The 12,604-nt window shown below is 42.1% G+C and overlaps 1 protein-coding gene across 2 annotated transcripts in view; it reads right to left on the bottom strand.

Annotated features, from left to right (window-relative positions):
• Window positions 1–12,604, bottom strand: part of LOC131691912 (uncharacterized) — a 460,379-nt gene that overhangs the window by 393,455 nt on the left and 54,320 nt on the right. The window lies entirely within an intron of this gene.

Raw genomic sequence — 12,604 nt, 5'->3', positions numbered from 1 at the left:
CACTCAAAAAATTATTCGATTTTCTTACAACATTGGTAAAAATTTGATTTATTTTAGCTCAAATATGAATCAAATCAAAAGTTAACTATAAAATATATTATATGGGTCAAATTTGGAAAGATATATAAGTTTATACGATCTTTTAAAATGAAAATCTTCTTTAAGGAATTGAACGCTCTAAAATCGCTCAAACATGATTAGCTGTACACTGTTTATGTTGTTATGTAAATCGACAAATTGTACCTTTTTTTTAATTCAGTGGAAAAAATACAAAAAAAAACAAGTGATCAGGCTATATCCCCTTTGCGACTTGTCGGGGTTTACATTTCACACCTTTCTTCAATTTGTTATTCAGCTGTTGTGACCACTTTATGTGATGCCGAACGTCAGTTTACTTTCACTTAATTACAGTTCCGCTTAACGATTGTCCGAAAAATTTCAATTAGGGGCTACTCTGGCGAATTTGGAGGGTGTTTACCCTTAGGTACGAATTGTATGTTGTTGAAGGTATACCATTCCTGTGTCATTTTTTCATAGTGACAGGAAGCAACAAAACGACTGTGTTTCTTCAAATCAGACAACAAGCGTTTTTGCAAGCATTTCTTGACACAAATATCGTAATTGACAGTGCCAATAGTTGACACGAAAAAATCGCTTTTTAGCCCACATGTGTAATTCGCTTGCCAAACCAAGTATTTTTCAGACACTTTGACAACATTGTCAGTTAAAATTGATCTAAAACCTTCACTTCTCTAGTTAGCCGTGATATGTGAGATGCTTGAAATCTACTTTGACGTATGCTTCGTCGTCCATTATGACACATTAAAACATGGTCAACAATGTTGAGTACAACTTATAGTTCTTGCTTTAGCTTTGGTATTTTGTTCGTCACATTGATTGGGTATCAGCACGACTCGTTTCTTGGCTCTTGGAACCGTTGTCTGTGATATTCCCAATTTGTTGCAGACATCTCTAATGGAAACGTGTGATATGATTAAAAGTTGGACGATTTAGACTTGTCGTATTTCTTTTAATCGTGCATTTGAAAAACCAGGCTGCAGAGTTATGCCTGTATTTAGTTTTGATATTCTCTCTTTTGTTGCCAAAATGACGTCTATTAAAAAAATATTGGCCCAACGCATTAACATTTTGCATGCAGAGTTAACAAAATTGTTTGAAGTGGCCAAATATACTATTATCAACTGAAAGAAGAAATCTGGGGAATATTTTCAAGCTTATAAAAATGTTGAAGTTTGCTAAGAAACATCCCAGCAAACAACGAAAGCTGAATAAACCTTTGATACAAGATAATAAGCTGAACAAGAACTGTTTAAGCAATCATCCAGCTAAATTGTTTGTTGGGATCCGGTTTGGTAGGCTCTCTGTACCTGTGGCTTGAAAAGCATAATTCTCATAGCAGACAGTGCCGTCAACCAGGAAATTTACTACAGCATATGTCTGGAATAACGTAAGCAGCCTTTTCTGCAGCAACCCGATTATTTCTTACTATTGTGGCCGAATTTTGGTTCCTGTCATTATGGAAAAATGCCACGGAGTATTATGCTGCATCGACGTGCAGGACAAGAACCCTCCCAATACGCTATAGTTTCGACTAATCAAAAAATACTGGATTATCGTCAAGCGAAACCTGATGAAAGCCAAAAAAATATAAGAAGAGAGCAGCAGTTTAAGGCTAACTTGAGCTCTGCAGGTGAACATAGTGATCGACATGACTGTACAGAATCTGATGGCAGAAGTTAAACGGTAATCCGGTTTCAGCCATCCAAATCTGAATATTTTATCTGCATTTAGTCTTAAACTACATTAATCATCGATTGAGTTTTCATTGGTTGAAATAACGGCCTCACAACAGTCCGGTTCCATCCCGGACAAAGTTGAATAGCAGCATTCGACTTAAATCATAATTCTTTTTGTTCAAAATTTGCGGCTCAATGCATGAAATTGGCGGGAACCAATCACGAGTGAGCTTCGGTCGGAAATTTTAAAACCGTTTTTTATCGTGTGTATGCTACTTTAAACCTATCCGATATAAAAATAATAGTTCGTGAAGGAAAAGATGTTCAAATTTTAGTTCTTTTGACTTGATTTTAATAGCAACGCTCCATCCTGAGTGATGTTCACGTCTGAAAGCACTTTGTTCAGCTCTTTGTCATTTTGAAAGGTCAGCTATAGATAACCTCTACTTCGGCAGCAAGATATTCCATCGCTGCTACCAGGTAGACGGGTGCTCCGGCACCGATACGCTCGGCGTACTGACCCTTTCTCAGCAAACGAGGGATTCGACTAACAGGAAATTGGAGATCGACACGAACCGAGCGGGGTTTTTGCTTTCCCTTCACCTTTCCTCCTTTAGCGCTACCACAGATATAGCGATCCTGGTGTGGTGTAACCAGCACGAGTGTAACATACGAATGATGCCGCACTCGCAAACGACCCACGGTTTTGAACACGATTTAGTTTAAGTTCGAAACCAAAGGGGCTGGCCATCGAACAAAAACAGTTTACTTCCATCGTCAGTGGTGCTTCGAACGAACATTTTTTAAAAGTTGCGGCTCGGTGCATTAAATTAGCGGGAGCCAATCACGCACGAGCTACGTAGGGTTGGTAGTGCCGGTACCGAAAATCCCAGGAATATCGACCCATTGTGGGTACCGAAATACCGGTACCGAATTACGATAAGTACCGATGATTTCGGTACTATGCGAAGCTTATGATGACGAACATAATTAAATTTTAAAGCATCGGCCAGTAAGGTGGCATTAGAAAATTAACGAATATAACTGCTGTTGGAGGCAACTGGATGTTTTAACTATTTACAATTATTTACAATAACATTTCATTAAATTTGTGTATTTAGAAGTAGCATGAATAAAATAACAATTTTTTAAGCTCTTATAAGCGACATTCGGGTTGGTTCCCAGTATTCGATGCATAACCGGTTTGAGGCCGAAGTCATGCCTGTACTCATTGTGCTGTTAAATATTAATCTACAAAAAAAAAGAACGCCGACTTAATACCTAATCCCAATCCGAATAGGACACATAGGAATCAGACCTGACCGTTGATCACAAACAATGTGATTTGCAACGAAAGTTAGGTAAGAAGGAATATGTTTCATCATCTGGATCGCACAATAAGGGAAAAAGTTTCTTCAAAAAATGGATTCTATTTCTCCTCATTTTGCCATGATTCCTTTAAGGAACTTCAAGTCGATGTACCTCATCTGCATCCTCATCCGTATACATGGGAATCATCTTCATAATGATGCTTCCAGCCTCGGCTAAATTTTTGAGACTCTTATCCTCATTTGGAACTATTCCACCCACCGCGCATTTGGTTTAATTCGAGTTTGTTCAAAATCAGTTGCAATGGTGATTCTCACACGTTTCACTTCGGCAGATTTCTGATTTCACTGCGTTGTCGAAGGAACGATACTGTATTTTTTGTGACGTGGATAAGCAACAAAGCAGTAGAAATGTTTTTTTTTGATACGTTTTCTTAGCTAGAAAAGACTCTAGTGTAGCTAGACTAAAATTCACCTTCTTAGCTAGTAAAATTGGTTTAATAGGAGAATTCAATTTTTTTTGTATTGGAAAATCAATGCATGAATGCAGTATTTAAGAGAATCATGCAAGAAGGTTGATATTTTATCTGTCGATAGGGAGGGGGATATCTTGGCAGGAGATAGGTTGTTTCCAAGGGGGATGATTCAAATTTTGTGTCGAAATGCTACGAGGGGAAGGGAAGGATTTCGAAAATCCCTGATGGCCCCTTACCAATAAAAGTATCCACTTGTGTATGGTTCCTTACCAATAAAAGCATACTTTTCAACATTTTAATTCGCTCTGGTGTTATTTAGTTTGTTTTTGACAAAAATATTCCAGTACCGGTATTCTACCATCTGATATGGCTGACTAGTATAAACCGACTGAAATCACAATTCCTTCTGTTCAAGATTCATGGCTCGGTGCATGAAATAAGCGGCAACCAATCAGAAACAAGCTTTGGTCGGGTGGATTAAAATCCGGTTTTAAATGAAAATAGTTGCCTATGCAATAATTTCCCAAAGAGAAAATTGGATTAAACCCTTTTACGCATTAAGGGCACAAGACCTAATTTTAATTCAGTTTGTGGTTTTTGTGTGTCGAATTCATGTCGTCAGCAACTAGCACCATCTGGGTATCTAGTTACACGATGTATCTAAACTAGTACCCAGAATAGCACTAGTTAGACACAAAAATATACAAACAGTTCACACTACATAGGAGGACCCGGGGCTATTAAGACAGTGAGAGTAATTCGAACCACATCGATTTCTCAGAGAATTCCAAAACTTTCAGACTGTCGTACACATTCATGGAACCGCTATTCTTAAACAATAATTTTGAGAGCTGAATTTAATTCTTTGTTTTCGTTAGAAATGATTTTTTTGCCATCCTCAAAACAAAAATCAATGTAATGGTCGTGATTAAAGTCACAAATGACAGTGAAAAAATAACAGGTAAGTATTTTGGAAAGCTTGTGGCTCCTATTTTATGATATTTTCAAGACTCTCATCGCTTTTGTGCGAAATGAGCGTACGGCGCTATTCGGACCCCCTATTCCATCAACCACCGTTTAGTGGCTTGCGGCTCTGCGCATTACTGCACACACCACAACAAACAAAATACATGATGCACCAATCGACAGTTGTGACTACCCAGATTAATTTTTTTAACACCATTTATATAATTCCATTGCAAAGAAAAAGGACGGTCTTAATTGGCCCGTAGGCAGGTCCGAATTACCCCTACGTTGTAAAAGGATGGAAAAACCTGGAAGGAAGTTTTGCTAATCGTCGCCTAGCGGTGTCATGGAGCGGTGCAAATTAATTTTTATGGCTCCAAAATGTAACCGAGTTTTCAAACTAACAATTAGGAACTGTGACCGATAAATTCTTTCCCATCTATCCACCTAAAAGGTCGATTTGCTTTATTTTTTTTTTATTAACAGATTAAGGCCGAAGTGGCCTGTGCCGTATACAAAAGATTCCTCCATTCCACTCGGTCCATGGCCGCGCGTCGCCAGCCACGCAGTCTGCGAAGGGTCCGCAAATCGTCTTCCACCTGGTCGATCCATCGTGCTCGCTGCGCGCCACGTCTTCTTGTACCGGTCGGATTGCAATTGAGAACCGTTTTCACCGGGCTATTGTCCGACATTCTGGCTACGTACCCGGCCCACCGTAGTCATCCGATTTTCGCGGTATGACAGATGGGCGGCTCCCCCCAACAGCTGATGCAACTCATGGTTCATTCGCCGTCTCCATGTGCCGTCTTCCATCTGCATTCCACCGTAGATGGTACGCAGCACTTTCCGTTCGAAGACACCAAGTGCGCGTTGGTCCTCCACGACCATGGTCCAGGTCTCGTACCCGTAGAGAACTATCGGTCTAATCAGCGTCTTGTAGATGGTCAACTTCGTACGACGGCGAACTCTGTTCGACCGAAGTGTCTTGCGGAGGCCAAAGTAAGCACGATTTCCTGCCACGATGCGTCTACGAATCTCTCTGCTGGTATCATTGTCGGCGGTCACCAGTGAGCCCAAGTACACGAACTCTTCACCCACCTCGATTTCGTCGCCACCGATGCAAACTCGAAGCGGGCGGTTCTCATTCTCTTCTCGTGAACCTCTTCCTATCATGTACTTTGTCTTCGACGTGTTGATGGCAAGTCCGACGCGCTTGGCTTCTCTTTTCAGTCTGATGTAGGCTTCCTCCATCTTCTCAAAGTTTCGTGCAATAATATCAACGTCATCGGCGAAGCCAAGTAGCTGAACGGACTTTGTGAAAATCGTACCACTCGTGTCGATCCCTGCTCTTCTTATTACACCTTCCAGCGCGATGTTGAATAACAGACACGAGAGACCATCACCTTGCCGTCAAATCTTGGTAATCACCCAGTGCAGCGCTTTAGCCAGTGGCTCGCCACCGTGTTTTAGTAGCTCGCTTGGTATTTGGTCAACCCCAGCGGCTTTATTATTTTTGAGCCGGCTGATCTCCTCCTGGATTTCTTGGAGATCCGGAGCCGGTAGTGTAATCTCTTCCGCGCGTGCTCCCAGGTGCGTTACAGTGCCATCCTCATCGTCTGCTGCATCGCCGTTCAGGTGTTCTTCGTAGTGCTGCCGCCACCTCTGGATCACCTCACACTGGTCCGTGAGAAGATTCCCGTTTGTATCTCTGCACATGTCGGCCTGTGGTACGTGGCCCCAGCGCGAGTGGTTCAACTTCTCGTAGAATTTCCGTGTGTCTTTAGCGCGGTACAGCTGCTCCATCGCTTCGCGATCTCGGTCTTCCTGCTGGCGCTTTTTGGTCCGGAAAACCGAGTTCTGCCTGTTCCGTGCCTGTTTATATCGCGCCTCGTTCGTCCTCGTGCGGTGTTGCAGCATTCTCGCCCATGCTGCATTCTTCTCTTCGACTAACTGCTCGCATTCGCCGTCGTACCAGTCGCTTCTTCGGTCCAGGCCCACCGTACCTAGTGCAGTGGCTGCGGTGCTACCTATGGCGGATCGGATATCTCTCCAGCCATCTTCAAGGGCAACTGCGCCTAGCTGCTCTTCCGTTGGTAGTGCCACTTCCAACTGCTGCGCGTATTCTTGAGCCACTCTGCCATCTTGTAGCCGCTCGATGTTTAGCCGCGGCGTTCAGCTTCGACGAGAGCTATGCACTGTCGAAAGTTTTGAGCGCAAGCATACTGCAACCAGGTGGTGGTCCGAATCTATATTCGCACTGCGATAAGTGCGGACGTTTGTGATGTCCGAGAAGAATCTACCGTCGATTAGAACGTGGTCGATTTGATTTTTTGTTACTTGGTCCGGTGATCTCCAGGTGACTTTGTGGATATCTTTGCGAGGGAAGAAGGTGCTTCGGATTACCATTCCACGGGAGGCTGCGAAGTTCACACATCGTTGGCCGTTGTCATTTGATACGGAATGCAGGCTGTTAGACCCGATCACCGGTCTGTACATTGCCTCCCTTCCTACCTGTGCGTTCATGTCGCCGATGACAATTTTCACATCTCGCAGAGGGCAACCGTCGTATGTCTGCTCCAGTTGCATGTAGAACGCTTCTTTCTCGTCGTCGGGTCTCCCTTCGTGTGGGCAGTGCACGTTGATGATGCTGTAGTTGAAGAAACTGCCTTTGATCCTCAACTTGCACATCCTTACGTTGATCGGCTGCCACCCGATCACACGTTGGCGCATCTTGCCCAGCACTATGAAGCCGGTTCCCAGCTCGTTGGTTGTACCACAGCTCTGGTAGAAGGTAGCCGCTCGATGCCCGCTTTTCCACACCTTCTGTCCCGTCCAGCAAAGTTCCTGCAGCGCCACGATATCGAAGTTGCGGGGGTGTAGCTCGTCGTAGATTATCCTGTCACATCCTGCGAAGCCGAAGGATCTGCAGTTCCATGTTCCGAGTTTCCAATCGTGATCCTTTATTCGTCGCCTGGGTCGTTGCCGATTGTTCTGGGTCGTATTCTCTTCTGTATTGTTCGTTATGTGGGTTTTTTAAGGGGCGGCTTATAGGGCCTACGCCAACCACCTGTCTCGCCGGTGGGCCATCGTGCCAGGACTGCTTAGGGTCCCACCTGGACACCAGGACAGGTTTACACCTTCCGAAGAAGGGTAACCCCCCCTTCCCTGCCAGCATACGACCAAAGTTCCCACCGGGGTTGGTTACCCGCTCTTCACTATGTAAAAGAATAGAGCAACATAAATACGATGTTAGAACGAAAAGAATAGGAGGAACTGACTTGACTCAACACAGTGTAGAAAATGGACATGTTTTTAACTTCGACAAGACAAAAATTTTAGATAAGATGACACACAGCAGCACTAGATTAACAGCTGAAACTTTTCACATTAAAATTAAAGGAGACGAAAAAGTAGTTAACAAACAAACTGACTCTATTACATTTAAAACGGCATACAACTCTATTATCCAAAAATTGAGATCCAAAAGTGACAGTAGAAATTAAAAACAGAGATAGTGCTAGTGTAACGAGGATTGAAGATTGTAAGTTAGATTTTAAGTTGTGAAGAATTGCTATTGACAAATATATGTTTTAGTGTCCGCAGAAGACGAGTGAAAGCCAGGAGTAGCTCGAAACGTCCGGACGATCTGGCAATACGTTAGTGTTTTTATTTCGCCGAAAAACGTCGATAACCATCATCGAACATCGAACGCTCTTCACTAAGGTAACTCGTATCCCAGTCGACGCCACGAGGAGGCCAGGGCTAGTAGTTACTGGGCAGGAAGCTAAGGACCGCAAGTGGGGTCTATTTTATGCCTTCAGGTACAAGAGGCTTACGCACTGCCCAGTCATTGCCGACGATTTGCTTAGGTAAGTCCGAATAGCCCGGGAGTTCCTATTCTTTACGAAAGTTTTCGGCACGAAATCTATTCGTAGCATATTAGCGAATATATTTACTTTATGAATACAATTAAGATGAAGATAAAAAACCTGTTTTAATCCACCTAGCGGTGCAATTGTGCCTTTCTCAATCATGAACACGAGAAGGTTTGCGTTGTTTATATTCATTAAAAGCTTTCAAATGCATATATTACATTTTATTATTATACATGACATGACAAATATACAAAAAAGAAATCATTATTTGAGTTCTAAAATTTTGTAAAAGAAAAACCAGCCACGGTAATATTGAACTGAAAAAAGGTACGAAATTGGCAAAGTCCCAAAAAGTTTTGTAGATTTTTACAAAAAAAAATTTTTCGCTATAACATAAGATCTCGACGTTTCATGCATTTTAAAGATGTTTGGCATCAAAAATACGAATTCGATTTCTTAAATTTCATGAGGTCCCCCCTTTGAAAAAAAAATTTGAGTTCCGGCTTATATGGGAATTTCATATGTGACCGGACGATTTAGTCTATATTTCCGGACCCATATAAGCGATCCGTACGAAATTTTTTAGACATCTGTGGGGATATTATAGCTATCATTTGGGACTAAGTTTGTGAAAATCGGCCCAACCATTTCAGGGAAACTGATGTGAGTTCGTAAATTTTGAAAGATGGCCGCTTTTCCCGGGCACTTCCGGAACCGTCTATGGTGGTCAATGTAGTCAACGAAAGTTTGTTTGGCCGTCGGTGACCTAGAACTGCAAAGTTAAGTTATCTGAGAGACATTTTAGCGAAATTTTTACCTTTTTTGCTTTCATCGGAGTATCGGTTTGAATCACAATTTGCTATGTGATCGCACGCCACAACCCCTAACTCCGGAACCGGAAGTCGGTTGGGGATAAAATTTAATAGCCATTTACGGGGACGCAACATCTTTCATTTGAGACTAAGTTTGGTTGATTCGGTCTAGCCATCTCCGAGAAACCGATGGGACTGTTATTCTGAATTTTAATACTTCCGCCGGGGCTTCCGGAACCGATGATGGTGGCCAATGTGACCAAAAAGACTTGGAATGGCTGTTAGTGACCTAGTACTACAAATCGAAGCAGTTGTGGTCACATTTTGGAAAATTTTTCACCATTATACATTCATTGCAAAATTTATTAAAATCGACATTTTCTACGTGATCGTACTCATCACCCTGTAATTCCGGAACCGGAAGTCGGATCCATTAGAAATTCAATAGCAGCCTATGGGAACGTTGCACCTTTCATTTGGGACTAAATTTGTGAAAATCATGAGATTGTGTTCGCGTACACACACAGACGCACATACACACACATACAGACATTTGCCAAACTCGACGAGCTGAATCGAATGGTATATGTCACTCGGTCCACCGGGCCTCCGTCAAAAAGTCGGTTTTCAGAGCAATTGCAATACCTTTCTATTGAGAAAGGCAAAAATGTGGGTTTTTGTTTCCAATTTAATACAATTTCGTTATAACTAAGAGCTTTTGAAGTATTCGAAATTACTCTTACCAGAAAGATTATCTGAAGTACCCAAACACATTCCCACGGTCTAAAGCATCATATAGCTCCTAAAAAATTTAAAAAACCCCAAAATATGTTTTTTATGGGATCTTCTGGAAAATGGTGATGGAGTTTTCATTGATTGATCTCAATCAAAATACCATGCACTGTGGTAAATTTGTGCCATGAGCATGGAGGTATTATGATATTTTCATTTGAGGACCATTCATGAATTAAGTAACGCCAAAATTGCTCAAGCTTGCCACCCCCTCCCTTCATGTCACAATTTGCCTCAAATTTCTCTACCCCCCCCCCACCTCCGTAGCAAATTATTTTAAAAAAAATCTTCAGTATAACATGTTACGTAACGTTCTAGCTCATTCTTTCTCCTCTATACGTCACAATGTGTCATCATTTGTCGTCCCCCATCCCCACTAAAAGCGTTACGTAATTTATGAACGGTCCCTTGGTAGCGTACCTATGCATTATATTGTTTGAATATTTGGGTATATTTCATGATAGCTTTAGTTCCGGCTGTGAAACGATGGATGATAGAATTGATACATAGGCCGTAGTACAACCATATTGCACCGCAATCGGGATAAAATATTTCGCTTCTATTTGCACGCACATTATTTACCAGTTTGAATTCAACTGACAGTTCTTTCTGGTGTTTCTGTAAGCTCATGATGTGGTCAACAGTTGCATCACAGACGTTTCTGTTGTTTTCGGACCTGTCGGTGAATAAACAATTGTGTTTGTCCGTTGATCTTCATTGAACCTTAATTCATTGGTAAATAAAGAGAATTCTCTTACCATAAACGCTATTCTCTCTTTTGGACGTCGGACAACTGTGCGTCGGTGTTCTTCGATTTAACGTACTACTACGCTTAAATTTCCTACTATTCATGCATAAATTGGCTTATATGTACAATATCATTATTTAATGTCAAGGCGTTTCGACTTCGTTTCGCCAGTAACTGACAGAACCAAGTTGACCACCAGATAAGCGCTAATTCCAGAAAACGGAGCATGACTTGTGTTTACCAGCAAACAACAGATCATGGGTAAAGTCCACACGCTCAGATGTTCTGATTGCTAATGAGCTCCTAGTGAAACCTAATTTTGGTTCGTCTAACCGACCAAAGCGTTGCATATTGCTATGTTAAACTCCCTAAGGATAAAATTGAATTTAACCCAATATTGCTTCTAAGCGAGTAAAATAGCAGTTGGCAAACAATGTTCCGATTTCACTATGAGCATATCAGCAATCCGAGGTTTTGTACTTTTGGGACATGATCCGCAACCAGTTATTTTCATTTTTTGAATTTAAGTCAATTCGCTTCTGCCAGATACTAGTGAGTGCATTCCGCAATCCTTGTTTTATAAAGATCTTCACGCACAAAATTGTTTTAATCCAGTTTTCCTCTTGGGGAATAATAAAGCAAAGTTAATTAGAGTTCTCAAGCGCAAAATAGAGATTCGAGGAAAACGAAACCAGTCACACGCATAAGTCCACACAGACAACGACGTACAATTAAACATTTCGGGACGCTCTTGCCAAACAAACGGTGGCTATATTTGATTAAAAGCTCCACTCGCGTACCAGATTGCAAACGCTCTCCAGCAAAGACAATTCCCCCTCGGTTCGTCAAACTGAATAAGAAACCCGAACAGTCCAATTAACAAAAGCATAGGCACCGCATGTCGGTTGACACGTACCGTATATACCGTGGGAACGACTTTTTCCAGCGTGAAACTCCACGCCAACTGACGATAAAAATAATAATAATGTGTACACACATTCATTCCGCAGGAAGTTGGCGATATGGAGACTGTGCGCTTCCGTTTCTGTCACAGGCTGACTGGCACGGTATGGGGAATTCACCACAGCACATTGCTGAGCGGCACCGTATATGTATTCATACATACATACATTCACACAGACGAGCTTCGGCAGAACGCCGGAGTTCCCGTTAGGTAGGTAGGTAGGTGGGTAGGGAGTTGGAGCGAATCCCGTCCACCCACTCAATCAAACGAAACCAAACCCATTCCGTGCGAGTTTCTGGCAGACTGGCGCAGCCTCCGCGGGAAGGGGAATGACTTCATTCATTATTATCAACACATGAAGCAGAAAATGAAAATACAACCCGTTTGTCGAAAAAAACTCTTTATAGGGCATAATTAATCTTTCTAGCACCGAGGCAAGTACTCTTCTGACAAATGTTGAGAGATGTGCAGCGGTCGCTTCGATAATGGTATTTGAAATCAAGTAAAAATGCCCGGGCCACAAAAAACAAAGTCAAAAACAAGACTTTTAGTAATAAATTAAATTAATGAACAGTCATTTCGGGCTCAGTAAGTACAGCCGGATTCTCCTCGCCAGTAACTAGCACCAACTGGGTGTCTAGTTAGACGATGTATCTAAACTAGTACCCAAATTAGCACTAGTTAGACACTAAAATCCAAAAGGCCGCACGTCTTGTGTGAACACTAAACAACTGGCTTATACCGAGTAATGTCTCGAAAGTAAGCACAGAGGTTCTGTTTGCCGACGAGGAATATTAAGTGTCTAACTACGGCTAATTTGGGTACTAGTTTAGATACATCGTCTAACTAGACACTCAGTTGGTGCTAGTTACTGACGAGGAGAATC

This window comes from Topomyia yanbarensis, chromosome 3 (genome assembly GCF_030247195.1).
Source record: "Topomyia yanbarensis strain Yona2022 chromosome 3, ASM3024719v1, whole genome shotgun sequence".
In the NCBI taxonomy this organism is placed as follows: domain Eukaryota; kingdom Metazoa; phylum Arthropoda; class Insecta; order Diptera; family Culicidae; genus Topomyia; species Topomyia yanbarensis.
The sequence above is the reverse complement of the archived record's forward strand: the minus strand, read 5'-3'. Positions and strand labels throughout refer to the sequence as shown.